The sequence below is a fragment of the Oreochromis niloticus genome, linkage group LG8 (assembly GCF_001858045.2).
Source record: "Oreochromis niloticus isolate F11D_XX linkage group LG8, O_niloticus_UMD_NMBU, whole genome shotgun sequence".
NCBI lineage: Eukaryota > Metazoa > Chordata > Actinopteri > Cichliformes > Cichlidae > Oreochromis > Oreochromis niloticus.
The window spans coordinates 3,154,941-3,181,743 of NC_031973.2; the positions used below are offsets into that span (position 1 = coordinate 3,154,941).

General features: G+C 43.7%; 28 non-coding genes across 28 annotated transcripts; 7 read left to right on the plus strand and 21 right to left on the minus strand.

The window, feature by feature from the left end:
- Positions 1-9: 9 nt before the first annotated feature.
- On the minus strand, positions 10-82 carry trnav-aac (transfer RNA valine (anticodon AAC)). The gene has a single exon. It is a non-coding gene; the product is annotated as a tRNA-Val (tRNA).
- Positions 83-603: 521 nt separating this feature from the next.
- Positions 604-675, minus strand: trnad-guc (transfer RNA aspartic acid (anticodon GUC)). Its single transcript has one exon. It is a non-coding gene; the product is annotated as a tRNA-Asp (tRNA).
- A 159-nt stretch (positions 676-834) lies between these two features.
- trnaq-cug (transfer RNA glutamine (anticodon CUG)) lies at positions 835-906 on the plus strand. The gene has a single exon. It is a non-coding gene; the product is annotated as a tRNA-Gln (tRNA).
- Positions 907-1,373: 467 nt separating this feature from the next.
- Positions 1,374-1,446, minus strand: trnav-cac (transfer RNA valine (anticodon CAC)). Its single transcript has one exon. It is a non-coding gene; the product is annotated as a tRNA-Val (tRNA).
- Positions 1,447-2,049: 603 nt separating this feature from the next.
- Positions 2,050-2,122, minus strand: trnav-aac (transfer RNA valine (anticodon AAC)). Its single transcript has one exon. It is a non-coding gene; the product is annotated as a tRNA-Val (tRNA).
- Positions 2,123-2,644: 522 nt separating this feature from the next.
- Positions 2,645-2,716, minus strand: trnad-guc (transfer RNA aspartic acid (anticodon GUC)). Its single transcript has one exon. It is a non-coding gene; the product is annotated as a tRNA-Asp (tRNA).
- Positions 2,717-2,875: 159 nt separating this feature from the next.
- Positions 2,876-2,947, plus strand: trnaq-cug (transfer RNA glutamine (anticodon CUG)). The gene has a single exon. It is a non-coding gene; the product is annotated as a tRNA-Gln (tRNA).
- Positions 2,948-3,415: 468 nt separating this feature from the next.
- On the minus strand, positions 3,416-3,488 carry trnav-cac (transfer RNA valine (anticodon CAC)). Its single transcript has one exon. It is a non-coding gene; the product is annotated as a tRNA-Val (tRNA).
- Positions 3,489-4,090: 602 nt separating this feature from the next.
- trnav-aac (transfer RNA valine (anticodon AAC)) lies at positions 4,091-4,163 on the minus strand. The gene has a single exon. It is a non-coding gene; the product is annotated as a tRNA-Val (tRNA).
- A 522-nt stretch (positions 4,164-4,685) lies between these two features.
- On the minus strand, positions 4,686-4,756 carry trnad-guc (transfer RNA aspartic acid (anticodon GUC)). Its single transcript has one exon. It is a non-coding gene; the product is annotated as a tRNA-Asp (tRNA).
- Positions 4,757-4,915: 159 nt separating this feature from the next.
- trnaq-cug (transfer RNA glutamine (anticodon CUG)) lies at positions 4,916-4,987 on the plus strand. The gene has a single exon. It is a non-coding gene; the product is annotated as a tRNA-Gln (tRNA).
- A 1,133-nt stretch (positions 4,988-6,120) lies between these two features.
- Positions 6,121-6,192, minus strand: trnav-aac (transfer RNA valine (anticodon AAC)). The gene has a single exon. It is a non-coding gene; the product is annotated as a tRNA-Val (tRNA).
- Positions 6,193-6,711: 519 nt separating this feature from the next.
- On the minus strand, positions 6,712-6,783 carry trnad-guc (transfer RNA aspartic acid (anticodon GUC)). The gene has a single exon. It is a non-coding gene; the product is annotated as a tRNA-Asp (tRNA).
- A 159-nt stretch (positions 6,784-6,942) lies between these two features.
- On the plus strand, positions 6,943-7,014 carry trnaq-cug (transfer RNA glutamine (anticodon CUG)). Its single transcript has one exon. It is a non-coding gene; the product is annotated as a tRNA-Gln (tRNA).
- Positions 7,015-7,481: 467 nt separating this feature from the next.
- Positions 7,482-7,554, minus strand: trnav-cac (transfer RNA valine (anticodon CAC)). The gene has a single exon. It is a non-coding gene; the product is annotated as a tRNA-Val (tRNA).
- Positions 7,555-8,156: 602 nt separating this feature from the next.
- trnav-aac (transfer RNA valine (anticodon AAC)) lies at positions 8,157-8,229 on the minus strand. Its single transcript has one exon. It is a non-coding gene; the product is annotated as a tRNA-Val (tRNA).
- A 522-nt stretch (positions 8,230-8,751) lies between these two features.
- Positions 8,752-8,823, minus strand: trnad-guc (transfer RNA aspartic acid (anticodon GUC)). Its single transcript has one exon. It is a non-coding gene; the product is annotated as a tRNA-Asp (tRNA).
- Positions 8,824-8,982: 159 nt separating this feature from the next.
- trnaq-cug (transfer RNA glutamine (anticodon CUG)) lies at positions 8,983-9,054 on the plus strand. Its single transcript has one exon. It is a non-coding gene; the product is annotated as a tRNA-Gln (tRNA).
- A 468-nt stretch (positions 9,055-9,522) lies between these two features.
- Positions 9,523-9,595, minus strand: trnav-cac (transfer RNA valine (anticodon CAC)). The gene has a single exon. It is a non-coding gene; the product is annotated as a tRNA-Val (tRNA).
- Positions 9,596-10,198: 603 nt separating this feature from the next.
- On the minus strand, positions 10,199-10,271 carry trnav-aac (transfer RNA valine (anticodon AAC)). The gene has a single exon. It is a non-coding gene; the product is annotated as a tRNA-Val (tRNA).
- A 522-nt stretch (positions 10,272-10,793) lies between these two features.
- On the minus strand, positions 10,794-10,865 carry trnad-guc (transfer RNA aspartic acid (anticodon GUC)). The gene has a single exon. It is a non-coding gene; the product is annotated as a tRNA-Asp (tRNA).
- A 159-nt stretch (positions 10,866-11,024) lies between these two features.
- trnaq-cug (transfer RNA glutamine (anticodon CUG)) lies at positions 11,025-11,096 on the plus strand. Its single transcript has one exon. It is a non-coding gene; the product is annotated as a tRNA-Gln (tRNA).
- A 467-nt stretch (positions 11,097-11,563) lies between these two features.
- trnav-cac (transfer RNA valine (anticodon CAC)) lies at positions 11,564-11,636 on the minus strand. The gene has a single exon. It is a non-coding gene; the product is annotated as a tRNA-Val (tRNA).
- A 603-nt stretch (positions 11,637-12,239) lies between these two features.
- On the minus strand, positions 12,240-12,312 carry trnav-aac (transfer RNA valine (anticodon AAC)). Its single transcript has one exon. It is a non-coding gene; the product is annotated as a tRNA-Val (tRNA).
- A 522-nt stretch (positions 12,313-12,834) lies between these two features.
- Positions 12,835-12,906, minus strand: trnad-guc (transfer RNA aspartic acid (anticodon GUC)). Its single transcript has one exon. It is a non-coding gene; the product is annotated as a tRNA-Asp (tRNA).
- A 159-nt stretch (positions 12,907-13,065) lies between these two features.
- Positions 13,066-13,137, plus strand: trnaq-cug (transfer RNA glutamine (anticodon CUG)). The gene has a single exon. It is a non-coding gene; the product is annotated as a tRNA-Gln (tRNA).
- Positions 13,138-13,605: 468 nt separating this feature from the next.
- trnav-cac (transfer RNA valine (anticodon CAC)) lies at positions 13,606-13,678 on the minus strand. The gene has a single exon. It is a non-coding gene; the product is annotated as a tRNA-Val (tRNA).
- Positions 13,679-14,281: 603 nt separating this feature from the next.
- trnav-aac (transfer RNA valine (anticodon AAC)) lies at positions 14,282-14,354 on the minus strand. The gene has a single exon. It is a non-coding gene; the product is annotated as a tRNA-Val (tRNA).
- Positions 14,355-26,803: the final 12,449 nt, after the last annotated feature.

Sequence of the window (26,803 nt, forward strand, 5' to 3'; positions counted from 1 at the left end):
AAAGAAGCATGTTTCCGCCTGGTTTCGAACAAGGGACCTTTCGCGTGTTAGGCGAACGTGATAACCACTACACTACGGAAACGGCGCTGGCATACTCTGTAGTCATAAAAGGAGCATTTTAATGCTTTCTTACATTTGTGGACTTTGATGACAGATCATGTAGGACTAGTGAGAAGGAGGGAACTCCCATTTGTGTCATTTTTCAAGCATTCCCCCACTTATGGCTAGATTGACAATGCAAATTGTGATCTGGAGATAGCATCTGTTCTCATGGGAGCTGATCTTGTTGTTAACAAGCTCTTTGATGTCCTTTGTTTGGCAAGCACACAATCTACAGAAGACAAAACCAAGAGACTTATTTGTCAGTAGGGACGCAAGTAAAACAGAGGAAACGCTGGACAAGCAGAGTTCTCTTGGACTAGCAACTCTTCTCATGGGAGCTCTTTCCGAGAAGACCTTTTGACTTGTGAGCGCACAGGTGGAATTCATGTTTCTTCAAGCCCATTATAGGACTAGATTATTAGATTGACTAGGATCTGGTGTGCGATTAACGTGTGCGTGGTCATTCCAGGTAAAAGGCTGCGCAGCGAAGGAGACTGCTCACTCCCCGTCGGGGAATCGAACCCCGGTCTTCCGCGTGACAGGCGGAGATACTGTCCACTATACTAACGAGGACCTCTGAAGGGCCACCGTGGTCACGTCAAGCTGGGATTCGCAGCAGGTATGACAGGTAAAATTTGGCTGGCCGTGTAGAAATCCCCATCAGTTTACCAGGAACTGCACTACTACACTTTTATGCCTGTTTGACACAGAGCTTTTCTCTGCTTCAGGCAGGGTTCCATGGTATAATGGTTAGCACTCTGGACTCTGAATCCAGCGATCTGAGTTCAAGTCTCAGTGGAACCTCATTTGGCTTTCTAGCACTTTGCTCCACGGGTACATTAGCATTAGCACACGCTAGCGTGAGAGTCTAGTCAGTTAAAGAGCAAGTTAGTGGCCCAGTAAATTCCGCTCCTCTTGTGTTGGCTGATCTCATCTGCGCATGGTCTTCATGCTGCACCAAACCTCGCTCGTGCTCGTCTGCTGCACTTTCCGCTTCCTGCTGTATCTTTCATTGGCCACCTTGACTCAAGTCAACTTTTCCTCTTGCACTCTTCTCACTTCTAATCCTGTTGCCACCTCTGAAGGCCCCGATCTTCTTGTTGACAAGCTCTTTGATGTCCTTTGTTTGGCTAGCGCACAATCTACCGAAGACAAACCAAGAGACTTATTTCTCAATAGGGATGCAAGTAAAAAAGAGAAAACGCTGGACAAGCAGAGTTGTCTAAACAGTGAACATCAATTCCCTTGTGACCAAAGAAGCAAAAGACCCATGTTTCCGCCCGGTTTCGGACCGGGGACCTTTCGCGTGTGAGGCGAACGTGATAACCACTACACTACGGAAACCCCGCAGGCCTGTTTGTTTAGCTTTCCAATGTGTCTCACTGAGTAAGCTCGCAATCTGACAAATCTGGTGGCATGTTCCTATCATGGCCTTGAAGAAAAGGAGCCATTGAGAAGAGACAGACGCAGTCTAGCAAGGAGTCTGAACTGTAGTCTCGATGTTAGGCTCACTTAAACGTTTGACATTTAGGAGTTCACTAAAGCAAGCACAGCTCAACATGTGCTGCCCTAAGAACCCCAGAACCTCTGGCAGCAGAACTGTTGCCTAAAGTGGCCATTTGTTTCATTGCCTTGTGCATTGGCTGAAAATAGGCCCAAGTCCTGTGCAGGCCACCTAGAGCCACTCATTTCCAAGAGCTTAGTCTGTGCCTCCATCTTCAGGAAATATGGTGACGGGAGATGTGTTGATTTGTGTGAATTGTGTTGAAATTTGGGCCATAGAGAACTCTTAGCAAGACCAGCATCCAAAGGTTACAAATGTCAGAGGCCTGTACCAGATTTGAGTACTTTCTCTCGTCTGTGTCCCAAACAGCAGTAGAACCCCACAAGTTCAAGCAGTGCCTGCAGTCAGACACTTTTATATCAGGACGCATAAGCAAAGAAGCATGTTTCCGCCTGGTTTCGAACCAGGGACCTTTCGCGTGTTAGGCGAACGTGATAACCACTACACTACGGAAACGGCGCTGGCATACCCTGTAGTCATTAAAGGAGCATTTTAATGCTTTCTTACATTTGTGGACTTTGATGACAGATCATGTAGGACTAGTGAGAAGGAGGGAACTCCCATTTGTGTCATTTTTCAAGCATTCCCCCACTTATGGCTAGATTGACAATGCAAATTGTGATCTGGAGATAGCATCTGTTCTCATGGGAGCTGATCTTGTTGTTAACAAGCTCTTTGATGTCCTTTGTTTGGCAAGCACACAATCTACAGAAGACAAAACCAAGAGACTTATTTGTCAGTAGGGACGCAAGTAAAACAGAGGAAACGCTGGACAAGCAGAGTTCTCTTGGACTAGCAACTCTTCTCATGGGAGCTGTTTCCGAGAAGACCTTTTTGACTTGTGAGCGCACAGGTGGAATTCATGTTTCTTCAAGCCCATTATAGGACTAGATTATTAGATTGACTAGGATCTGGTGTGCGATTAACGTGTGCGTGGTCATTCCAGGTAAAAGGCTGCGCAGCGAAGGAGACTGCTCACTCCCCGTCGGGGAATCGAACCCCGGTCTTCCGCGTGACAGGCGGAGATACTGTCCACTATACTAACGAGGACCTCTGAAGGGCCACCGTGGTCACGTCAAGCTGGGATTCGCAGCAGGTATGACAGGTAAAATTTGGCTGGCCGTGTAGAAATCCCCATCAGTTTACCAGGAACTGCACTACTACACTTTTATGCCTGTTTGACACAGAGCTTTTCTCTGCTTCAGGCAGGGTTCCATGGTGTAATGGTTAGCACTCTGGACTCTGAATCCAGCGATCTGAGTTCAAGTCTCAGTGGAACCTCATTTGGCTTTCTAGCACTTTGCTCCACGGGTACATTAGCATTAGCACACGCTAGCGTGAGAGTCTAGTCAGTTAAAGAGCAAGTTAGTGGCCCAGTAAATTCCACTCCTCTTGTGTTGGCTGATCTCATCTGCGCATGGTCTTCATGCTGCACCAAACCTCGCTCGTGCTCGTCTGCTGCACTTTCCGCTTCCTGCTGTATCTTTCATTGGCCACCTTGACTCAAGTCAACTTTTCCTCTTGCACTCTTCTCACTTCTAATCCTGTTGCCACCTCTGAAGGCCCCGATCTTCTTGTTGACAAGCTCTTTGATGTCCTTTGTTTGGCTAGCGCACAATCTACCGAAGACAAAACCAAGAGACTTATTTCTCAATAGGGATGCAAGTAAAAAAGAGAAAACGCTGGACAAGCAGAGTTGTCTAAACAGTGAACATCAATTCCCTTGTGACCAAAGAAGCAAAAGACCCATGTTTCCGCCCGGTTTCGGACCGGGGACCTTTCGCGTGTGAGACGAACGTGATAACCACTACACTACGGAAACCCCGCAGGCCTGTTTGTTTAGCTTTCCAATGTGTCTCACTGAGTAAGCTCGCAATCTGACAAATCTGGTGGCATGTTCCTATCATGGCCTTGAAGAAAAGGAGCCATTGAGAAGAGACAGACGCAGTCTAGCAAGGAGTCTGAACTGTAGTCTCGATGTTAGGCTCACTTAAACGTTTGACATTTAGGAGTTCACTAAAGCAAGCACAGCTCAACATGTGCTGCCCTAAGAACCCCAGAACCTCTGGCAGCAGAACTGTTGCCTAAAGTGGCCATTTGTTTCATTGCCTTGTGCATTGGCTGAAAATAGGCCCAAGTCCTGTGCAGGCCACCTAGAGCCACTCATTTCCAAGAGCTAGTCTGTGCCTCCATCTTCAGGAAATATGGTGACGGGAGATGTGTTGATTTGTGTGAATTCTGTTGAAATTTGGGCCATAGAGAACTCTTAGCAAGACCAGCATCCAAAGGTTACAAATGTCAGAGGCCTGTACCAGATTTGAGTACTTTCTCTCGTCTGTGTCCCAAACAGCAGTAGAACCCCACAAGTTCAAGCAGTGCCTGCAGTCAGACACTTTTATATCAGGACGCATAAGCAAAGAAGCATGTTTCCGCCTGGTTTCGAACCAGGGACCTTTCGCGTGTTAGGCGAACGTGATAACCACTACACTACGGAAACGGCGCTGGCATACTCTGTAGTCATTAAAGGAGCATTTTAATGCTTTCTTACATTTGTGGACTTTGATGACAGATCATGTAGGACTAGTGAGAAGGAGGGAACTCCCATTTGTGTCATTTTTCAAGCATTCCCCCACTTATGGCTAGATTGACAATGCAAATTGTGATCTGGAGATAGCATCTGTTCTCATGGGAGCTGATCTTGTTGTTAACAAGCTCTTTGATGTCCTTTGTTTGGCAAGCACACAATCTACAGAAGACAAAACCAAGAGACTTATTTGTCAGTAGGGACGCAAGTAAAACAGAGGAAACGCTGGACAAGCAGAGTTCTCTTGGACTAGCAACTCTTCTCATGGGAGCTCTTTCCGAGAAGACCTTTTTGACTTGTGAGCGCACAGGTGGAATTCATGTTTCTTCAAGCCCATTATAGGACTAGATTATTAGATTGACTAGGATCTGGTGTGCGATTAACGTGTGCGTGGTCATTCCAGGTAAAAGGCTGCGCAGCGAAGGAGACTGCTCACTCCCCGTCGGGGAATCAACCCCGGTCTTCCGCGTGACAGGCGGAGATACTGTCCACTATACTAACGAGGACCTCTGAAGGGCCACCGTGGTCACGTCAAGCTGGGATTCGCAGCAGGTATGACAGGTAAAATTTGGCTGGCCGTGTAGAAATCCCCATCAGTTTACCAGGAACTGCACTACTACACTTTTATGCCTGTTTGACACAGAGCTTTTCTCTGCTTCAGGCAGGGTTCCATGGTGTAATGGTTAGCACTCTGGACTCTGAATCCAGCGATCTGAGTTCAAGTCTCAGTGGAACCTCATTTGGCTTTCTAGCACTTTGCTCCACGGGTACATTAGCATTAGCACACGCTAGCGTGAGAGTCTAGTCAGTTAAAGAGCAAGTTAGTGGCCCAGTAAATTCCACTCCTCTTGTGTTGGCTGATCTCATCTGCGCATGGTCTTCATGCTGCACCAAACCTCGCTCGTGCTCGTCTGCTGCACTTTCCGCTTCCTGCTGTATCTTTCATTGGCCACCTTGACTCAAGTCAACTTTTCCTCTTGCACTCTTCTCACTTCTAATCCTGTTGCCACCTCTGAAGGCCCCGATCTTCTTGTTGACAAGCTCTTTGATGTCCTTTGTTTGGCTAGCGCACAATCTACCGAAGACAAAACCAAGAGACTTATTTCTCAGTAGGGATGCAAGTAAAAAAGAGAAAACGCTGGACAAGCAGAGTTGTCTAAACAGTGAACATCAATTCCCTTGTGACCAAAGAAGCAAAAGACCCATGTTTCCGCCCGGGGACCTTTCGCGTGTGAGGCGAACGTGATAACCACTACACTACGGAAACCCCGCAGGCCTGTTTGTTTAGCTTTCCAATGTGTCTCACTGAGTAAGCTCGCAATCTGACAAATCTGGTGGCATGTTCCTATCATGGCCTTGAAGAAAAGGAGCCATTGAGAAGAGACAGACGCAGTCTAGCAAGGAGTCTGAACTGTAGTCTCGATGTTAGGCTCACTTAAACGTTTGACATTTAGGAGTTCACTAAAGCAAGCACAGCTCAACATGTGCTGCCCTAAGAACCCCAGAACCTCTGGCAGCAGAACTGTTGCCTAAAGTGGCCATTTGTTTCATTGCCTTGTGCATTGGCTGAAAATAGGCCCAAGTCCTGTGCAGGCCACCTAGAGCCACTCATTTCCAAGAGCTTAGTCTGTGCCTCCATCTTCAGGAAATATGGTGACGGGAGATGTGTTGATTTGTGTGAATTCTGTTGAAATTTGGGCCATAGAGAACTCTTAGCAAGACCAGCATCCAAAGGTTACAAATGTCAGAGGCCTGTACCAGATTTGAGTACTTTCTCTCGTCTGTGTCCCAAACAGCAGTAGAACCCCACAAGTTCAAGCAGTGCCTGCAGTCAGACACTTTTATATCAGGACGCATAAGCAAAGAAGCATGTTTCCGCCTGGTTTCGACCAGGGACCTTTCGCGTGTTAGGCGAACGTGATAACCACTACACTACGGAAACGGCGCTGGCATACCTGTAGTCATTAAAGGAGCATTTTAATGCTTTCTTACATTTGTGGACTTTGATGACAGATCATGTAGGACTAGTGAGAAGGAGGGAACTCCCATTTGTGTCATTTTTCAAGCATTCCCCACTTATGGCTAGATTGACAATGCAAATTGTGATCTGGAGATAGCATCTGTTCTCATGGGAGCTGATCTTGTTGTTAACAAGCTCTTGATGTCCTTTGTTTGGCAAGCACACAATCTACAGAAGACAAAACCAAGAGACTTATTTGTCAGTAGGGACGCAAGTAAAACAGAGGAAACGCTGGACAAGCAGAGTTCTCTTGGACTAGCAACTCTTCTCATGGGAGCTCTTTCCGAGAAGACCTTTTTGACTTGTGAGCGCACAGGTGGAATTCATGTTTCTTCAAGCCCATTATAGGACTAGATTATTAGATTGACTAGGATCTGGTGTGCGATTAACGTGTGCGTGGTCATTCCAGGTAAAAGGCTGCGCAGCGAAGGAGACTGCTCACTCCCCGTCGGGGAATCGAACCCCGGTCTTCCGCGTGACAGGCGGAGATACTGTCCACTATACTAACGAGGACCTCTGAAGGGCCACCGTGGTCACGTCAAGCTGGGATTCGCAGCAGGTATGACAGGTAAAATTTGGCTGGCCGTGTAGAAATCCCCATCAGTTTACCAGGAACTGCACTACTACACTTTTATGCCTGTTTGACACAGAGCTTTTCTCTGCTTCAGGCAGGGTTCCATGGTGTAATGGTTAGCACTCTGGACTCTGAATCCAGCGATCTGAGTTCAAGTCTCAGTGGAACCTCATTTGGCTTTCTAGCACTTTGCTCCACGGGTACATTAGCATTAGCACACGCTAGCGTGAGAGTCTAGTCAGTTAAAGAGCAAGTTAGTGGCCCAGTAAATTCCACTCCTCTTGTGTTGGCTGATCTCATCTGCGCATGGTCTTCATGCTGCACCAAACCTCGCTCGTGCTCGTCTGCTGCACTTTCCGCTTCCTGCTGTATCTTTCATTGGCCACCTTGACTCAAGTCAACTTTTCCTCTTGCACTCTTCTCACTTCTAATCCTGTTGCCACCTCTGAAGGCCCCGATCTTCTTGTTGACAAGCTCTTTGATGTCCTTTGTTTGGCTAGCGCACAATCTACCGAAGACAAAACCAAGAGACTTATTTCTCAATAGGGATGCAAGTAAAAAGAGAAAACGCTGGACAAGCAGAGTTGTCTAAACAGTGAACATCAATTCCCTTGTGACCAAAGAAGCAAAAGACCCATGTTTCCGCCCGGTTTCGGACCGGGGACCTTTCGCGTGTGAGGCGAACGTGATAACCACTACACTACGGAAACCCCGCAGGCCTGTTTGTTTAGCTTTCCAATGTGTCTCACTGAGTAAGCTCGCAATCTGACAAATCTGGTGGCATGTTCCTATCATGGCCTTGAAGAAAAGGAGCCATTGAGAAGAGACAGACGCAGTCTAGCAAGGAGTCTGAACTGTAGTCTCGATGTTAGGCTCACTTAAACGTTTGACATTTAGGAGTTCACTAAAGCAAGCACAGCTCAACATGTGCTGCCCTAAGAACCCCAGAACCTCTGGCAGCAGAACTGTTGCCTAAAGTGGCCATTTGTTTCATTGCCTTGTGCATTGGCTGAAAATAGGCCCAAGTCCTGTGCAGGCCACCTAGAGCCACTCATTTCCAAGAGCTTAGTCTGTGCCTCCATCTTCAGGAAATATGGTGACGGGAGATGTGTTGATTTGTGTGAATTGTGTTGAAATTTGGGCCATAGCGAACTCTTAGCAAGACCAGCATCCAAAGGTTACAAATGTCAGAGGCCTGTACCAGATTTGAGTACTTTCTCTCGTCTGTGTCCCAAACAGCAGTAGAACCCCACAAGTTCAAGCAGTGCCTGCAGTCAGACACTTTATATCAGGACGCATAAGCAAAGAAGCATGTTTCCGCCTGGTTTCGAACCAGGGACCTTTCGCGTGTTAGGCGAACGTGATAACCACTACACTACGGAAACGGCGCTGGCATACCCTGTAGTCATTAAAGGAGCATTTTAATGCTTTCTTACATTTGTGGACTTTGATGACAGATCATGTAGGACTAGTGAGAAGGAGGGAACTCCCATTTGTGTCATTTTTCAAGCATTCCCCCACTTATGGCTAGATTGACAATGCAAATTGTGATCTGGAGATAGCATCTGTTCTCATGGGAGCTGATCTTGTTGTTAACAAGCTCTTTGATGTCCTTTGTTTGGCAAGCACACAATCTACAGAAGACAAAACCAAGAGACTTATTTGTCAGTAGGGACGCAAGTAAAACAGAGGAAACGCTGGACAAGCAGAGTTCTCTTGGACTAGCAACTCTTCTCATGGGAGCTCTTTCCGAGAAGACCTTTTTGACTTGTGAGCGCACAGGTGGAATTCATGTTTCTTCAAGCCCATTATAGGACTAGATTATTAGATTGACTAGGATCTGGTGTGCGATTAACGTGTGCGTGGTCATTCCAGGTAAAAGGCTGCGCAGCGAAGGAGACTGCTCACTCCCCGTCGGGGAATCGAACCCCGGTCTTCCGCGTGACAGGCGGAGATACTGTCCACTATACTAACGAGGACCTCTGAAGGGCCACCGTGGTCACGTCAAGCTGGGATTCGCAGCAGGTATGACAGGTAAAATTTGGCTGGCCGTGTAGAAATCCCCATCAGTTTACCAGGAACTGCACTACTACACTTTTATGCCTGTTTGACACAGAGCTTTTCTCTGCTTCAGGCAGGGTTCCATGGTGTAATGGTTAGCACTCTGGACTCTGAATCCAGCGATCTGAGTTCAAGTCTCAGTGGAACCTCATTTGGCTTTCTAGCACTTTGCTCCACGGGTACATTAGCATTAGCACACGCTAGCGTGAGAGTCTAGTCAGTTAAAGAGCAAGTTAGTGGCCCAGTAAATTCCACTCCTCTTGTGTTGGCTGATCTCATCTGCGCATGGTCTTCATGCTGCACCAAACCTCGCTCGTGCTCGTCTGCTGCACTTTCCGCTTCCTGCTGTATCTTTCATTGGCCACCTTGACTCAAGTCAACTTTTCCTCTTGCACTCTTCTCACTTCTAATCCTGTTGCCACCTCTGAAGGCCCCGATCTTCTTGTTGACAAGCTCTTTGATGTCCTTTGTTTGGCTAGCGCACAATCTACCGAAGACAAAACCAAGAGACTTATTTCTCAATAGGGATGCAAGTAAAAAAGAGAAAACGCTGGACAAGCAGAGTTGTCTAAACAGTGAACATCAATTCCCTTGTGACCAAAGAAGCAAAAGACCCATGTTTCCGCCCGGTTTCGGACCGGGGACCTTTCGCGTGTGAGGCGAACGTGATAACCACTACACTACGGAAACCCCGCAGGCCTGTTTGTTTAGCTTTCCAATGTGTCTCACTGAGTAAGCTCGCAATCTGACAAATCTGGTGGCATGTTCCTATCATGGCCTTGAAGAAAAGGAGCCATTGAGAAGAGACAGACGCAGTCTAGCAAGGAGTCTGAACTGTAGTCTCGATGTTAGGCTCACTTAAACGTTTGACATTTAGGAGTTCACTAAAGCAAGCACAGCTCAACATGTGCTGCCCTAAGAACCCCAGAACCTCTGGCAGCAGAACTGTTGCCTAAAGTGGCCATTTGTTTCATTGCCTTGTGCATTGGCTGAAAATAGGCCCAAGTCCTGTGCAGGCCACCTAGAGCCACTCATTTCCAAGAGCGTAGTCTGTGCCTCCATCTTCAGGAAATATGGTGACGGGAGATGTGTTGATTTGTGTGAATTCTGTTGAAATTTGGGCCATAGAGAACTCTTAGCAAGACCAGCATCCAAAGGTTACAAATGTCAGAGGCCTGTACCAGATTTGAGTACTTTCTCTCGTCTGTGTCCCAAACAGCAGTAGAACCCCACAAGTTCAAGCAGTGCCTGCAGTCAGACACTTTTATATCAGGACGCATAAGCAAAGAAGCATGTTTCCGCCTGGTTTCGAACCAGGGACCTTTCGCGTGTTAGGCAAACGTGATAACCACTACACTACGGAAACGGCGCTGGCATACTCTGTAGTCATTAAAGGAGCATTTTAATGCTTTCTTACATTTGTGGACTTTGATGACAGATCATGTAGGACTAGTGAGAAGGAGGGAACTCCCATTTGTGTCACTTTTCAAGCATTCCCCCACTTATGGCTAGATTGACAATGCAAATTGTGATCTGGAGATAGCATCTGTTCTCATGGGAGCTGATCTTGTTGTTAACAAGCTCTTTGATGTCCTTTGTTTGGCAAGCACACAATCTACAGAAGACAAAACCAAGAGACTTATTTGTCAGTAGGGACGCAAGTAAAACAGAGGAAACGCTGGACAAGCAGAGTTCTCTTGGACTAGCAACTCTTCTCATGGGAGCTCTTTCCGAGAAGACCTTTTTGACTTGTGAGCGCACAGGTGGAATTCATGTTTCTTCAAGCCCATTATAGGACTAGATTATTAGATTGACTAGGATCTGGTGTGCGATTAACGTGTGCGTGGTCATTCCAGGTAAAAGGCTGCGCAGCGAAGGAGACTGCTCACTCCCCGTCGGGGAATCGAACCCCGGTCTTCCGCGTGACAGGCGGAGATACTGTCCACTATACTAACGAGGACCTCTGAAGGGCCACCGTGGTCACGTCAAGCTGGGATTCGCAGCAGGTATGACAGGTAAAATTTGGCTGGCCGTGTAGAAATCCCCATCAGTTTACCAGGAACTGCACTACTACACTTTTATGCCTGTTTGACACAGAGCTTTTCTCTGCTTCAGGCAGGGTTCCATGGTGTAATGGTTAGCACTCTGGACTCTGAATCCAGCGATCTGAGTTCAAGTCTCAGTGGAACCTCATTTGGCTTTCTAGCACTTTGCTCCACGGGTACATTAGCATTAGCACACGCTAGCGTGAGAGTCTAGTCAGTTAAAGAGCAAGTTAGTGGCCCAGTAAATTCCGCTCCTCTTGTGTTGGCTGATCTCATCTGCGCATGGTCTTCATGCTGCACCAAACCTCGCTCGTGCTCGTCTGCTGCACTTTCCGCTTCCTGCTGTATCTTTCATTGGCCACCTTGACTCAAGTCAACTTTTCCTCTTGCACTCTTCTCACTTCTAATCCTGTTGCCACCTCTGAAGGCCCCGATCTTCTTGTTGACAAGCTCTTTGATGTCCTTTGTTTGGCTAGCGCACAATCTACCGAAGACAAAACCAAGAGACTTATTTCTCAATAGGGATGCAAGTAAAAAGAGAAAACGCTGGACAAGCAGAGTTGTCTAAACAGTGAACATCAATTCCCTTGTGACCAAAGAAGCAAAAGACCCATGTTTCCGCCCGGTTTCGGACCGGGGACCTTTCGCGTGTGAGGCGAACGTGATAACCACTACACTACGGAAACCCCGCAGGCCTGTTTGTTTAGCTTTCCAATGTGTCTCACTGAGTAAGCTCGCAATCTGACAAATCTGGTGGCATGTTCCTATCATGGCCTTGAAGAAAAGGAGCCATTGAGAAGAGACAGACGCAGTCTAGCAAGGAGTCTGAACTGTAGTCTCGATGTTAGGCTCACTTAAACGTTTGACATTTAGGAGTTCACTAAAGCAAGCACAGCTCAACATGTGCTGCCCTAAGAACCCCAGAACCTCTGGCAGCAGAACTGTTGCCTAAAGTGGCCATTTGTTTCATTGCCTTGTGCATTGGCTGAAAATAGGCCCAAGTCCTGTGCAGGCCACCTAGAGCCACTCATTTCCAAGAGCTTAGTCTGTGCCTCCATCTTCAGGAAATATGGTGACGGGAGATGTGTTGATTTGTGTGAATTGTGTTGAAATTTGGGCCATAGAGAACTCTTAGCAAGACCAGCATCCAAAGGTTACAAATGTCAGAGGCCTGTACCAGATTTGAGTACTTTCTCTCGTCTGTGTCCCAAACAGCAGTAGAACCCCACAAGTTCAAGCAGTGCCTGCAGTCAGACACTTTTATATCAGGACGCATAAGCAAAGAAGCATGTTTCCGCCTGGTTTCGAACCAGGGACCTTTCGCGTGTTAGGCGAACGTGATAACCACTACACTACGGAAACGGCGCTGGCATACCCTGTAGTCATTAAAGGAGCATTTTAATGCTTTCTTACATTTGTGGACTTTGATGACAGATCATGTAGGACTAGTGAGAAGGAGGGAACTCCCATTTGTGTCATTTTTCAAGCATTCCCCCACTTATGGCTAGATTGACAATGCAAATTGTGATCTGGAGATAGCATCTGTTCTCATGGGAGCTGATCTTGTTGTTAACAAGCTCTTTGATGTCCTTTGTTTGGCAAGCACACAATCTACAGAAGACAAAACCAAGAGACTTATTTGTCAGTAGGGACGCAAGTAAAACAGAGGAAACGCTGGACAAGCAGAGTTCTCTTGGACTAGCAACTCTTCTCATGGGAGCTCTTTCCGAGAAGACCTTTTTGACTTGTGAGCGCACAGGTGGAATTCATGTTTCTTCAAGCCCATTATAGGACTAGATTATTAGATTGACTAGGATCTGGTGTGCGATTAACGTGTGCGTGGTCATTCCAGGTAAAAGGCTGCGCAGCGAAGGAGACTGCTCACTCCCCGTCGGGGAATCGAACCCCGGTCTTCCGCGTGACAGGCGGAGATACTGTCCACTATACTAACGAGGACCTCTGAAGGGCCACCGTGGTCACGTCAAGCTGGGATTCGCAGCAGGTATGACAGGTAAAATTTGGCTGGCCGTGTAGAAATCCCCATCAGTTTACCAGGAACTGCACTACTACACTTTTATGCCTGTTTGACACAGAGCTTTTCTCTGCTTCAGGCAGGGTTCCATGGTGTAATGGTTAGCACTCTGGACTCTGAATCCAGCGATCTGAGTTCAAGTCTCAGTGGAACCTCATTTGGCTTTCTAGCACTTTGCTCCACGGGTACATTAGCATTAGCACACGCTAGCGTGAGAGTCTAGTCAGTTAAAGAGCAAGTTAGTGGCCCAGTAAATTCCGCTCCTCTTGTGTTGGCTGATCTCATCTGCGCATGGTCTTCATGCTGCACCAAACCTCGCTCGTGCTCGTCTGCTGCACTTTCCGCTTCCTGCTGTATCTTTCATTGGCCACCTTGACTCAAGTCAACTTTTCCTCTTGCACTCTTCTCACTTCTAATCCTGTTGCCACCTCTGAAGGCCCCGATCTTCTTGTTGACAAGCTCTTTGATGTCCTTTGTTTGGCTAGCGCACAATCTACCGAAGACAAAACCAAGAGACTTATTTCTCAATAGGGATGCAAGTAAAAAAGAGAAAACGCTGGACAAGCAGAGTTGTCTAAACAGTGAACATCAATTCCCTTGTGACCAAAGAAGCAAAAGACCCATGTTTCCGCCCGGTTTCGGACCGGGGACCTTTCGCGTGTGAGGCGAACGTGATAACCACTACACTACGGAAACCCCGCAGGCCTGTTTGTTTAGCTTTCCAATGTGTCTCACTGAGTAAGCTCGCAATCTGACAAATCTGGTGGCATGTTCCTATCATGGCCTTGAAGAAAAGGAGCCATTGAGAAGAGACAGACGCAGTCTAGCAAGGAGTCTGAACTGTAGTCTCGATGTTAGGCTCACTTAAACGTTTGACATTTAGGAGTTCACTAAAGCAAGCACAGCTCAACATGTGCTGCCCTAAGAACCCCAGAACCTCTGGCAGCAGAACTGTTGCCTAAAGTGGCCATTTGTTTCATTGCCTTGTGCATTGGCTGAAAATAGGCCCAAGTCCTGTGCAGGCCACCTAGAGCCACTCATTTCCAAGAGCTTAGTCTGTGCCTCCATCTTCAGGAAATATGGTGACGGGAGATGTGTTGATTTGTGTGAATTGTGTTGAAATTTGGGCCATAGAGAACTCTTAGCAAGACCAGCATCCAAAGGTTACAAATGTCAGAGGCCTGTACCAGATTTGAGTACTTTCTCTCGTCTGTGTCCCAAACAGCAGTAGAACCCCACAAGTTCAAGCAGTGCCTGCAGTCAGACACTTTTATATCAGGACGCATAAGCAAAGAAGCATGTTTCCGCCTGGTTTCGAACCAGGGACCTTTCGCGTGTTAGGCGAACGTGATAACCACTACACTACGGAAACCCCGCAGGCCTGTTTGTTTAGCTTTCCTATGTGTCTCACTGAGTAAGCTCGCAATCTGACAAATCTGGTGGCATGTTCCTATCATGGCCTTGAAGAAAAGGATCCATTAAGAAGAGGCAGACGCAGTCTAGCAAGGAGTCTGAACTGTAGTCTCAATGTTAGGCTCACTTACACATTTGACATTTAGTTGTTAACTGAAGCAAGCGCAGCTCAACATATGCTGCCCTAAGATTCGCAAGCTGGGATTCGCAGCAGCTTTACAGGTAAAATTTGGTAACATTTTAAAAAAGAGAAAATGCTGCACAAGCAGACAGCTGACAGTGTAGTGTTGATAAGTCATGTACAATAGCAACACTCACTGACAGAAATAGTGCACAGAACTGCTGTTTTTGTTTCTTTTTTAAAAATATGTGTGTTATTTTCATGTTGTAATGTAAGTTATTTTGTCAGCAAGCTCCCAACATGCTACTGTGATATAAATTGCGTTGCTGGCTTTATGTTAAGGTTGGACACTCAGCTGTTGTTACAAATACATAGTCAGTCATGAATTACTTTTATTCACAAAGAGAAAAAAGGCATCCTTATCATTTTCAGTTCAGTCTCAGTTTTATTTGTCATATGCATGTTCGCATAGGGTCAACCAGAGGTGGGACCAAGTCATTGTTTTGCAAGTCTCAAGTAAGTCCCAAGTCTTTATCCTCAAGTCACAAGTCAAGTCTCAAGTAAAGTCAAGCAAGTCAGAGTCAAGTCGCAAGTCAAGACAGACAACTTTCAAGTCAAGTCCCAAGTCCGAAACTTTGAATTTCAAGTCCTTTCAAGTCTTTTTTTTAACCCTCTGGGGTCCCGGGTATAATTGGCCGTTCTTGACTACTTTTGATTTTACTTCTATATTTCACTTTTAAAATATGTTTTTCTTGCCTTGTTTGGTATCATTATTTACAGCACAACCTCAAATATCTGAAATTTGAGTTATTTTTTTCATTTTGGTATACTATATTAGCACAGTTGATCTAAATTCTGACAAAAAATTCAGAATCCGAGTAGAAAAAATTCATATTTTTTTACATGTTTAACGAATCATTTTCATAACTTGAAATGCAAATAGAAATTGTACATTTCTAAAAGTTATGCACAAGTTTTGCAAACAACAAAGTTATATGGTACTATTTACCTAAAAATGCAGCCAAGGCCTCAGGCGTTTTTTATATAACCATTTAAATCTATTTACAGAACAATCAGGTGTGCTGCATCAAATAAGAAGGCACACAAATTATTTGTGCCAGTCCAAAAAATGTAGTTTGTGTTCAGTATAAGACAGAGGAGAACACCACAGGCCTAAACCCTGCAGGTCTGACAACTGGAGGTGCAACAGTCCAGTTTTCTATGTGGAGACAGCGTTTACACTGGAATCTGCCTTTGACAGCTTTTTTAGATCAAATATGAAATTCAGCAGTCTAACCGACACACAATACAAAACAATAACTACACAACAAACTAACTACAGCCTCCAAACACGCTAAACGTCACTAATGTCTCACATATGAAAACTCTCTCTCTCTCTTTCTTTCGCTCGCCCGCTTTCCGTCGCGGGTGTCACTCCTAAAAACTTCCCCTTCTCCCTAAACAACCAAATGTCACATGTTGCCTTATCATTTTTTTGATTGGCTGACATGGTAAACTCTAACACCAATAGGGAAGGGGTGTTTTTTCTTTTTCTTTTTTCACTCGCAAGTGGAGAGCGTATGCTAGGCTGTCAGTAGAAAACGCCGTTTTTGTACCGCGGTCAAGTGAGCCGTCATTTGTGATCCGCGGTCAAGCCAGCTGCTCCTTATCCGCCGCATAAATTTCCTTGCGATTTTACACCAGTCTTTACGGTAGCGCCTTTTCGCTTTATATCCCGATTGAAAGCCTAGAGCCGCGCGCACTAGTGATGGTAAATTTGATTCTTTTTACTGAATCGAGTTTTAATGAGTCACTCACCAAAGTGAATCGGGTTTTTTGAGTCATTTGAGTCACTGAGTCAGTTGACCAGAGAGTGCAAAAAATGTACATTTTCACTCAAACTTAATTTGTTTCTCTTTTAATGTAAATCCTACTGCTAAGATGAGTGATTCTTAAAGAAAACAACTATTTTATATAGCAAAAAAGAGCAAAAGAATTTCTAAAGGGAACATTTATTTTGTTTATTTTTATTTTATTAGTATTGTCCTTACATGTGTCAAATATATATTTTCTCATCTAAATGTCCACTGAGCTGTGAGCCAGGGGGCGGTAGTGCGCCTTAACATTGGTTGCCAACCAAGAAGAAGAAGAAGTAGCTGCGAGCCAGGAGGGAGGGGGTGAGTGAGTGAGTGAGTGATTCGTTCGCTCTATGATTCAGCACAGGAGGGAGGGGGTTAGCGAGTCATGAGTGATTCGCGCGCTTTATGATTCAGCACAGGAGGGAGGGGGTGAGCGAGTCATGAGTGATTCGCGCGCTTTATGATTCAGCACAGGAGGGAGGGGGTTAGTGAGTCCTGAGTGATTTGCTTACACTACGATTCAGCACAGGAGGGAGGGGGTTAGTGAGTCCTGAGTGATTTGCTTACACTACGATTCAGCACAGGAGGGAGGGGGTTAGTGAGTCCTGAGTGATTTGCTTCCCCTACGATTCAGCGCAGGAAGGGAGGGGGTGAGTAGCTCAAATGTGCTGTTAGCATGTTAGCAGAGCGATGCTACTGTGAACCGAGGAGCTATTGTCTTGATGTGAGCTTCTACTCAGGGTTTTTTCTTCCAGTTCAGAGCAGAAATGTTTTTGTTAAGATACTGGATGTTGTGTTTTTCTTCACAATTTGAATTATAAGCTAGATATATTTCTACTAATGAAATTAGTTTGCTAACAGCAACAGGGATGAGTCAGTGAGTCAGTTGCGCTTGTGAATCATGATTCACGAGTCAGTAAAGTGATTCTCGAGTATTGAACGATTCGTTCATGATTCGCGCATCACTAGCGCGCACACAAATTGCAATGGAACAGCCCAATACAACCAAAGTGACAGTCTGGTTGCATATTCAAAAATTCATTAAAAATCATCCTTAGTAGTTGAGGTCCCACTTTCAACACATCCCTCCTCTGGGACACCTACTGTACCTGTGTGCCAAGTTTCATCCAGATTCACTGTAATATTCCTCAGAAATTACAGGAAACCTATATTCAGTGCAATACAGTCAATAAAATAGAATTATGTCATTTTCAAAAATTCATTAAAAATCATCCTTAGTAGTTGATGTCCCACTTTCAACACATCCCTGCTCTGGGACACCTACTGTACCTGTGTGCCAAGTTTCAGACAGATTTACTGTAGAATTCCTCAGATATTAAAGCAAACGTATTCAATTCAATACAGTTAATATACTACAATTATGTCAATTTCAAAAATTCATTAAAAATCATCCTCAATAGTTGATGTCCAACTTTCAACAGCTTCTTAGTCTGGGACACCTACTGTACCTGTGTGCCAAGTTTCAGCCAGATTTACTGTAGAATTCCTCAGAAATTAAAGGAAACTTTTATTCAATGCAATACAGTCAATACAACAGAATTATGTCATTTTCAAAAATTCATTAAAAATCATCCTGAGTAGTTGATGTCCAACTTGCAACACATCCCTCCTCTGAGACACCTGCTGTACCTGTGTGCCAAGTTTCAGCCAGATTTACTGTAATATTCCTCAGATATTAAAGCAAACTTGTATTCAATGCAATACAGTCAATACACTACAATTATGTCATTTCAAAAATTCATTAAAATCATCCTCAATAGTTGATGTCCAACTTTCAACAGCTTCTTAGTCTGGGACATCTACTGTACCTCTGTGCCAAGTTTCAGCCAGATTTACTGTAGAATTCCTCAGATATTAAAGCAAACTTGTATTCAATGCAATACAGTCAATACACTACAATTATGTCATTTTCAAAAATTCATTAAAAATCATCCTCAATAGTTGATGTCCAACTTTCAACAGCTTCTTAGTCTGGGACACCTACTGTACCTCTGTGCCAAGTTTCAGCCAGATTTACTGTAGAATTCCTCAGAAATTACAGGAAACCTATATTCAATGCAATACAGTCAATACAACAGAATTATGTCATTTTCAAAAATTCATTAAAAATCATCCTGAGTAGTTGATGTCCAACTTGCAACACATCCCTCCTCTGGGACACCTACTGTACCTGTGTGCCAAGTTTCAGCCAGATTTACTGTAATATTCCTCAGATATTAAAGCAAACTTGTATTCAATGCAATACAGTCAATACACTACAATTATGTCATTTTCAAAAATTCATTAAAAATCATCCTCAATAGTTGATGTCCAACTTTCAACAGCTTCTTAGTCTGGGACACCTACTGTACCTCTGTGCCAAGTTTCAGCCAGATTTACTGTAGAATTCCTCAGAAATTACAGGAAACCTATATTCAATGCAATACAGTCAGTAGAATTATGTCATTTTCAAAAATTCATTAAAAATCATCCTTAGTAGTTGATGTCCCACTTTCAACACAAACCTCCTCTGGGACACCTACTGTACCTCTGTGCCAGGTTTCATATCAATCCGCTGCATCAATAATTGTTTAATATTGATGGATCAAAAGTGTTGCTGAGAGAGTCATGACAGGGACTATAAAGAGACAGCATATTTCAGCCATATTTGCTTGTCTTCACTGACCTGCTTTGAAATCCAGATTTTAATTTTGGAATATTAGGTGTACTTGTGGTTCCTATAGAATTTTAAGGTTGAACGGGAATCAGAGTCTTCATCTCTCAGGCCTCTCTTCTGTGGATGCAGCTCACATCATTCTGTACAATACGATAATTTTTAATTCTACAACTGTTTATAACCTGCATAGTTCACATTTCTGTATGGCTGTTTTTGGGAAATCAGTTTTACCCCGGTTCTTTTTTATTCGTCGAGGGATCCAGAAAACGGCACTGGAACTCAGTAGTTATTTTTAGAAAAATCTTTATTCATCTTCATTTAAGCATGCACTTCTAGAAGGGAAGACGAGGCCGGTGTCCCTCTGAAACAATCTTCACCTCTTTGTTAGTTACACCCAGCTTTATAGCAGCGACCCCATCATAAATCCCCCACAATGTGCTGCAAACTCTGTGTCTGTGTCTATGTGCACGAGCACGTGAGTGCCTATGTGTGCGCGTACCCGCGTGTCTATGTGAGTGCTCGTGAGTGACTGTGTGTGCATACCTGGTATGTGCGTGCACGTGAGTGAGTGTGCATGTGGATGTGTGAGTGTATCAGTTAAAACACTGTGGGTGTGTGTCTCTTCCTAGGGGCCATAAATACCATCTCCCCTCCAGACCACAGTTATCAAGTTAAATGTTGAGACCCCCACACAGGTATCCTCTGGGGAATTTCCACTCAGCATTAACTCCTCTTTGTCTTTGTCTTACTTTCACAGTTCAACTGGGGGAGGGTCTCCTAAGATCTACTCCTAAGTTCATGACACAGTCAGGCCTTTATTTATATCCAGGGCAGTGTCAGTGTCTCTACCATAATTCTACATTCTATCTTAACACATTTCTAAACTCTAAAGCAAACTAAACATTCCTACATGCCTAAACTCTAAAATAAACTAAACATTTCTGCACTGTATATCTCATATTTCTGTATAGTTTTTTTTATTTCATATTCTATATAGTTTTTCATATTTATACCCTGTTCATAGCCTGTACATAGCTTGTACTCACTACAGCCTGTACATACTTATAGTTATAGCATATTCATAACATACCTTCATACCGTGTACATTGTAACATACCATAATAGACCCATTTCTGTAATATACTTACATACCTATATTATTGCTAATACATATTGTAATATATCTATATCATGGCTAAAGCACTTCTGGATGGATGCAAACTGGATTTTGTTGCCCTGTACCTGTGACATGTGCAATGACAATAAAGTTGAATTCTATTCTATTCTATTCTATTCTATTCTATATTAATTCAGAAGACAAACACCCATCTCTGCTTTTGAGATTAGCATTAAAACATTCAGTTTTGACAAATAATACAGTTAGAGTGGATCAGGTGACCCTGAATCTTCCCTTATTTGTGCTGCAATAAGCCTAGGCTCTTGCGGGCTTCCCGTGATGTATGAATTTTTTCCTTCTTTGCTTGTTCTGTGTTTATACACCTCTCTGCATTTAATCATTAGTTAGTATGTATCTCTTGCTCTCTTGCACAGTGTATATGTTGTCCTGTCTCCTTTTCATCAACCTCAGCCAGTCACAGTAGATGGCTGTCTCTCCTTGAGCCTGTTTCTGCCAGATGTTTCTATCTCTTCAAATGGAGTTTTTCCTTCCCACTCTCACTAAATGTTAGCTCATATGGTAATTAAATTGTTGTTGTTTTCTTTGTATTATTGTTGTGTTTTTACCCAGCAACATAAAGTGCCTTTAGGCGACTGCTGTTGTGATTTGGTGCTAAATACATAACATTTAACTGCTAACACCGGAATTAATTAAATTGTATAAATTCAAATTATATATTCATTGTGACATACTCCTTGTCTTTTGAAATACTTTATTTTCTGTTTTTGGACACCTTTTAAATCAACATTCAATATTACAGGAACAGAAGCTCTTCTATTTCATGAACTACCAAACTTACTGGTAGTAACACACACTGCAACTTGGAAACACCAGGGAACACTTAATTAAGGCACAATACACAATATATAGGTGAATTGATTTTGCCTCTTCACCACATATGACACTGGATACTGTAGCTCCTGTGAAAAATAAGGCCTCAAATCAGAAGTACTTGACCCCGTTGTATAATTCTCAAACATGTAGCCTAAAGCAGATAACGCGTTTGTGTGTGTTTGATCAGTTGAAGTCTTTGTTGTGGAGTCTGACAGCAGTAGGGAGGAAAGACCTGCAAAATCAGCCTGCCACTGAAGGAGCTGTTCAGTGCTGTTAGAGTTTCCTGCATGGGGTGGGAGAGATGAAAGCTTAGCCACCATTCTCCTGTCACTCACCACCTCCACTGGGTCCAGAGGGCATCCTAGAACAGAGCTGGCCCTGCGGATCAGCCTGTTCAGTCTCTTCCTGTCCCCAGCAGAGATGCTGCTGCCCCAGCAGACCACACCATAAAAGATGGCTGCAAAACATGCTGTAGGTATTACAGGTACTGTGCTGCAGTGGTTTGTATCATATCTATCTAATAGACTCCAATTCGTTCATGTAAATGGAGAGTCTTCTTCACATGCTGAGGTTAATTATGGAGTTCTACAGGGTTCAGTGCTAGGACCATTTCTATTTACATTGTACATGCTTCCTCTAGGCAGCATCATTAGAAGACATAGCATACATTTTCACTGCTATGCAGATGACACGCAGCTCTATCTGTCCATGAAGCCTTATAACAAACACCATTTAGTTAAACTGCAGGAATGTCTTACAGACATAAAGACCTGGATGGCCGCTAACTTTCTGCTCCTTAATGCAGATAAAACTGAGGTTATTGTACTCGGCCCTGAAAATCTTAGAATTATGGTATCTAACCAGATCCTTACTCTGGATGGCATTACCTTGGCCTCCAGTAACACTGTGAGGAACCTTGGAGTCATTTTTTGACCAGGACATGTCCTTCAACGCACATATTAAACAAATATGTAAGACTGCTTTCTTCCATTTGTGCAACATCTCTTAAATTAGAAATATCCTGTCTCAGAGTGATGCTGAAAAACTAGTTCATGCATTTATTACTTCCAGGCTGGACTACTGTAATTCATTATTATCAGGAAGTCCTAAAAACTCCCTGAAAAGCCTTCAGTTAATCCAAAATGCTGCAGCAAGAGTCCTGACAGGGACTAGAAAGAGAGAGCAGATTTCTCCTATAATGGCTTCAGTTCATTGGCTCCCTGTTAAATCCAGAATTGAATTCAAAATACAAGGTCTTAAATAATCAGGCCCCATCCTATCTTTATGACCTTGTAGTACCATATCACCCTATTAGAGCACTTCGCTCTCGCTCTGCAGGCCTACTTGTTGTTCCTAGAGTATTTAAAAGTAGAATGGGAGGGAGAGCCTTCAGTTTTCAGGCCCCTCTTCTGTGGAACCAGCTTCCAGTTTGGATTCGGGAGACAGACACTATCTCTACTTTTAAGATTAGGCTTCAAACTTTCCTTTTTGCTAAAGCATATAGTTAGAGCTGGACCAGGTTACCCCGAATCCTCCCTTAGTTATGCTGCAATAGACATAGGCTGCCGGGGATTCCCATGATGCACTGAAGTTTTCCTTTTCAGTCACCTTTCTCCCTCACTATGTGTTAATAGACCTCTCTGCACTGAATCATACTTGTTATTAATCTCTGGCTCTCTTCCATAGCATGTCTTTTATCCTGTCTTCCTTCTCTCTTACCCCAACTGGTTGCAGCAGATGGCCCTGAGCCTGGTTCTGCCGGAAGTTTCTTCTTGTTAAAGGGGAGTTTTTCCTTAACACTGTCGCTAAAGTGCTTGCTTATATGGAATAATATGTTTGTTGTGTTTTTCTCTGTATGTATAATTGTAAAATCGAACTTACAATATAAAGCGCCTTGAGGTGACTGTTGTTGTGATTTGGCACTGTATGAATAGAATAGAATAGAATAGAATAGAATAGAATAGAATAGAATAATGTACTTCAGACAGGGAGATTGGCAAAATGTATAAATAGGATGGCGATTAGGGGAATTGGAGACCGCTGCATAACACAGCAGGGATACATTGGGAATAAGAAGACAGTGGAAGTAAGACTCAACACAAGAAAGAGACAAGAGGCCACCAAACTAAAACACAGACTAAGACACATGAGCTTGACACAGACAAAACCATAAACAGACATGAAGACAAGACTGGCTTTAACACTAGAGTATTTTCACAAGTGTTCCATCCACTTGTGGAACGCTGAAGAAGAACTACACTAAAAAGCAATATGGAACTGAAAACAAAAGAATACATAATGTATACATATCATCAAATAATCCAGGACTCACAAACAATGATATGATGAACAGAACTATAAAGAACAAAACTGAGAAATGCTTGGTAAACTGACCAACGACTATGTCATCCTGTCATTTTTTAATATCATAGTTAATGTGTCCTGATTTGTAGATAGTGCCATCTTACAAATACCAGGAAATCCAACTGGGTGACAAGCCAGAGTTGTTTGCTTACACACCCACTGACTAGAAAAAGGGTCCAGGACTCTTCAAGCTGGGATACAGGCATAATAGAAAAAGATGTAAACAGATAGAAAGTCATCAGGGGCCCGTTCTTCGTACCTTGCTAAGTAAGTTAGCCGGATTTGAATGTTGACGATTTCGCGTGATCTTGGATCGTTCGGTTCTCCGAAGCTCATCCGGGACTTGCTGTCATAGCAACAGATCCGTAAGCGTAAACCTGCTCGGGAGCAGGTTTACTTTATGTAAACAGGATTAGATCGCGGCCACTCAGGTATGTCCGCTGCAGTTATATGAAAGTAAGAGCGATATTTCGCCACTGTTTTACCATAAATAAATATCATCAATGTAACTAAAGATAATGCAGTATTTGATTCTTTTATTGATTTCATACAGATACATACAGGTCATTTCCGAAAAAAAGGGAAATGTACTATTAATCATTCTATTACATGTAGTAGATCATGTCAGATGTAATTCATATTTTAGAGTAGTAATAGTAAATTACTACGTGCAATCAAGATGAGACCACGGTTATAAAAGCGAAGGTGGATTTGGGAAGTCTGTCGCAGCCATGTCCTGTCTGTTTGTACGCGAGCAAGGAAGGTGCAAGATTGATAAGGAGAGTTTACAGAATTTAGCGGATATTGCGGGATAGACAGGATCCTTTAGCTCAGCGCGACGGTGTGCTCATAGAGAGATATCGATTCTCCCGTGAGGGTATTATTTTCTCTCTCTCTCTCTCTCTCTCTCTCTCTCTCTCTCTCTCTCTATATATATATATATATATATATATATGTATACTTACTGTACTGTATATACTTACTCCCGATTTACTGTGCATGCTTCAGTCACCCCTTGCATGGGAACAGGTAAAAGTGATGGAGTGTTATGTCAAACTACACACAAAAAAACCCACAATGTCAATAAATGTCACAGTACAAAAAGGGGTGTGACGAGGGGGTGCAGGACCACCACCTGTCTTTATTTGCCCTGCCCTTTTCTTGGTTGCTGTTATAAACAAACAAACAGATTATTCCAGGGTCTCTTGTCATAGACTAAAAGCAATATAAGTGATAAATATTACCATTCTGTAGAATATTCTTATATTTCACTTTTACTTTTTCCCATGTTCTAGTGGGTCCTGTTGTGGCTCTAATGTGAAAGAGGATATGATGTAATATAATATAATGTGGAATAAAATAATATCACATGATATAATGTAATATCATGGATCACTTACGAGTTTAATTTGTCAGCAACTTTCTGCCAGCCCTCTCTCCTTGCTTTTGCAGCCTTTGCAGTGTTCCCCTGCGTTTTAATTAGACTCTGAAACTCCTGATATCCCTCAATCAAGAGTTCTTGGTCTGCTGCCGTGAAATACTGAGCGCGCTCCTTCGACATCTTCGCCGACCAATCACAGGGTTGCCGATCAATGTTTCTACTATCGATGCGTAGCCCCTTTTAAGCCACCCAGTGATCTCAGATTACTTCATCCAGCTATACTAATCGTCAACAACAGGTGTGTTCGGAGAACCGGATTAGCGAGCTCAAAGTTAGCGCGATGATTTGATCTTGGATGTGTCATTTGATCTTGGATGTAGTAAGCGAGGTACGAAGAACGGGCCCCAGGAAGGCATTGCCTGTTGTTGCTGCTGCTGTCAGACTTTTTAATTCATCCACTTGTGTCAGACACATATTGAACAGGAATAAACATGACTCACTGCACTCTCTCAGTTTGTATACCACAATGTTTGCTTAGACACTTGTATGCTTATATTGTTTATTATATCCCAGAAACATTAATGTTTAAACTTGTGTTCCTATGTCTATATATAAGTTTATTTTCATATCTCTATATTAATCTATTTATAGCTCCATTCCCTCACTTCATTTTATACAATTGCTTTGTTCCTGCATGAGAGCTATTTAAAGTGGTTTCACACACAGTGCCTCCAGATGAATACAGAGTAGTTTTGGACAGCGGAGGCTGGAGAATGGTATTGCTCTCTGTGTGAAAAATAACTACTTATTTGAAATGAAGATGAATGTATGTTGTCAAGGCAAAAAAAAGTTTTTTCTTTTAAACAGTACATTGCATAATGACTGAAAATGCAACGTACTGTTTATAGGGCGATCATGGCTCAAGAGTTGGCAGTTCGTCTTGTAATTGGAAGGTTGCCGGTTCGAGCCCCGGCTCCCACAGTCTCGGTCGTTGTGTCCTTGGGCAAGACACTTCACCTACTGGTGATGGCCAGAGGGGCCGATGGCGCAATATGGCAGCCTTGCTTCTGTCAGTCTGCCCCAGGGCAGCTGTGGCTACAACCGTAGCTTGCCTCCACCAGTGTATGAATGTGAGCGTGAATGAATAATGTCATTGTAAAGGGCTTTGGGTGCCTTGAAAAGCGCTATATAAATCCAATGCATTATTATTAAAGAAGTCTCCCATCACCAGCCTGAACTATTATTGCCCTGTGGCCCTCACACCGGTAATCATGAAATGCTTTGAGAGACTAGTCCTTCAGCACACCAAGGATTAACTCCCCCCAGAATTCGACCCCCACCAGTTTGCATACCGCACAAACAGATCCACAGAAGACGCCATCACCCTTCACTCGGTGCTGAGTCACCTAGAACAGCGGCAGAGCTACGTCAGAATGCTCTTCGTGGACTACAGCTCAGCCTTTAATGCAGTCATCCCAGACATCCTCTGCTGACCTTCTACCACTCGCCCATTGAGAGCCTGCTAAGTTATTACATCACAGTATGGTACGGCAGCTGCACTAAGGCGGATAGAGCCAGCCCCCCAGCATGTTTGCAATGAGTAGGAGATGCTCTGTATCTCACTGTACAACTGTATAGTGACAAAGGTATTCGATTCTATTCTAAAAATTGCTATAAACAGAGGAACCCAAACTGATGAAAAATGGTGAATATTTTTTTTCAAATGACTATTTTTAGTGGATTTTGATATAGAAGCAGAATGACAGAATGTTAAAAGAAGTTACTTTTAGTCACTCTAAGCTGGGCATTGCGTTCTCTGGCTGTTCAAAGCCACGGAACTTTAGACTTTCCAAGCAAATAATGATGGCAATACTGATGTTCTTTTCAGTACATTTTACTTTATGTTCATTTTCATTTTTATGATGTTTCTATTTTTACATAATTCCTCCCACATAGCAAAATTGGTATGGCCCGGATCTGTCCCACACAATGTGC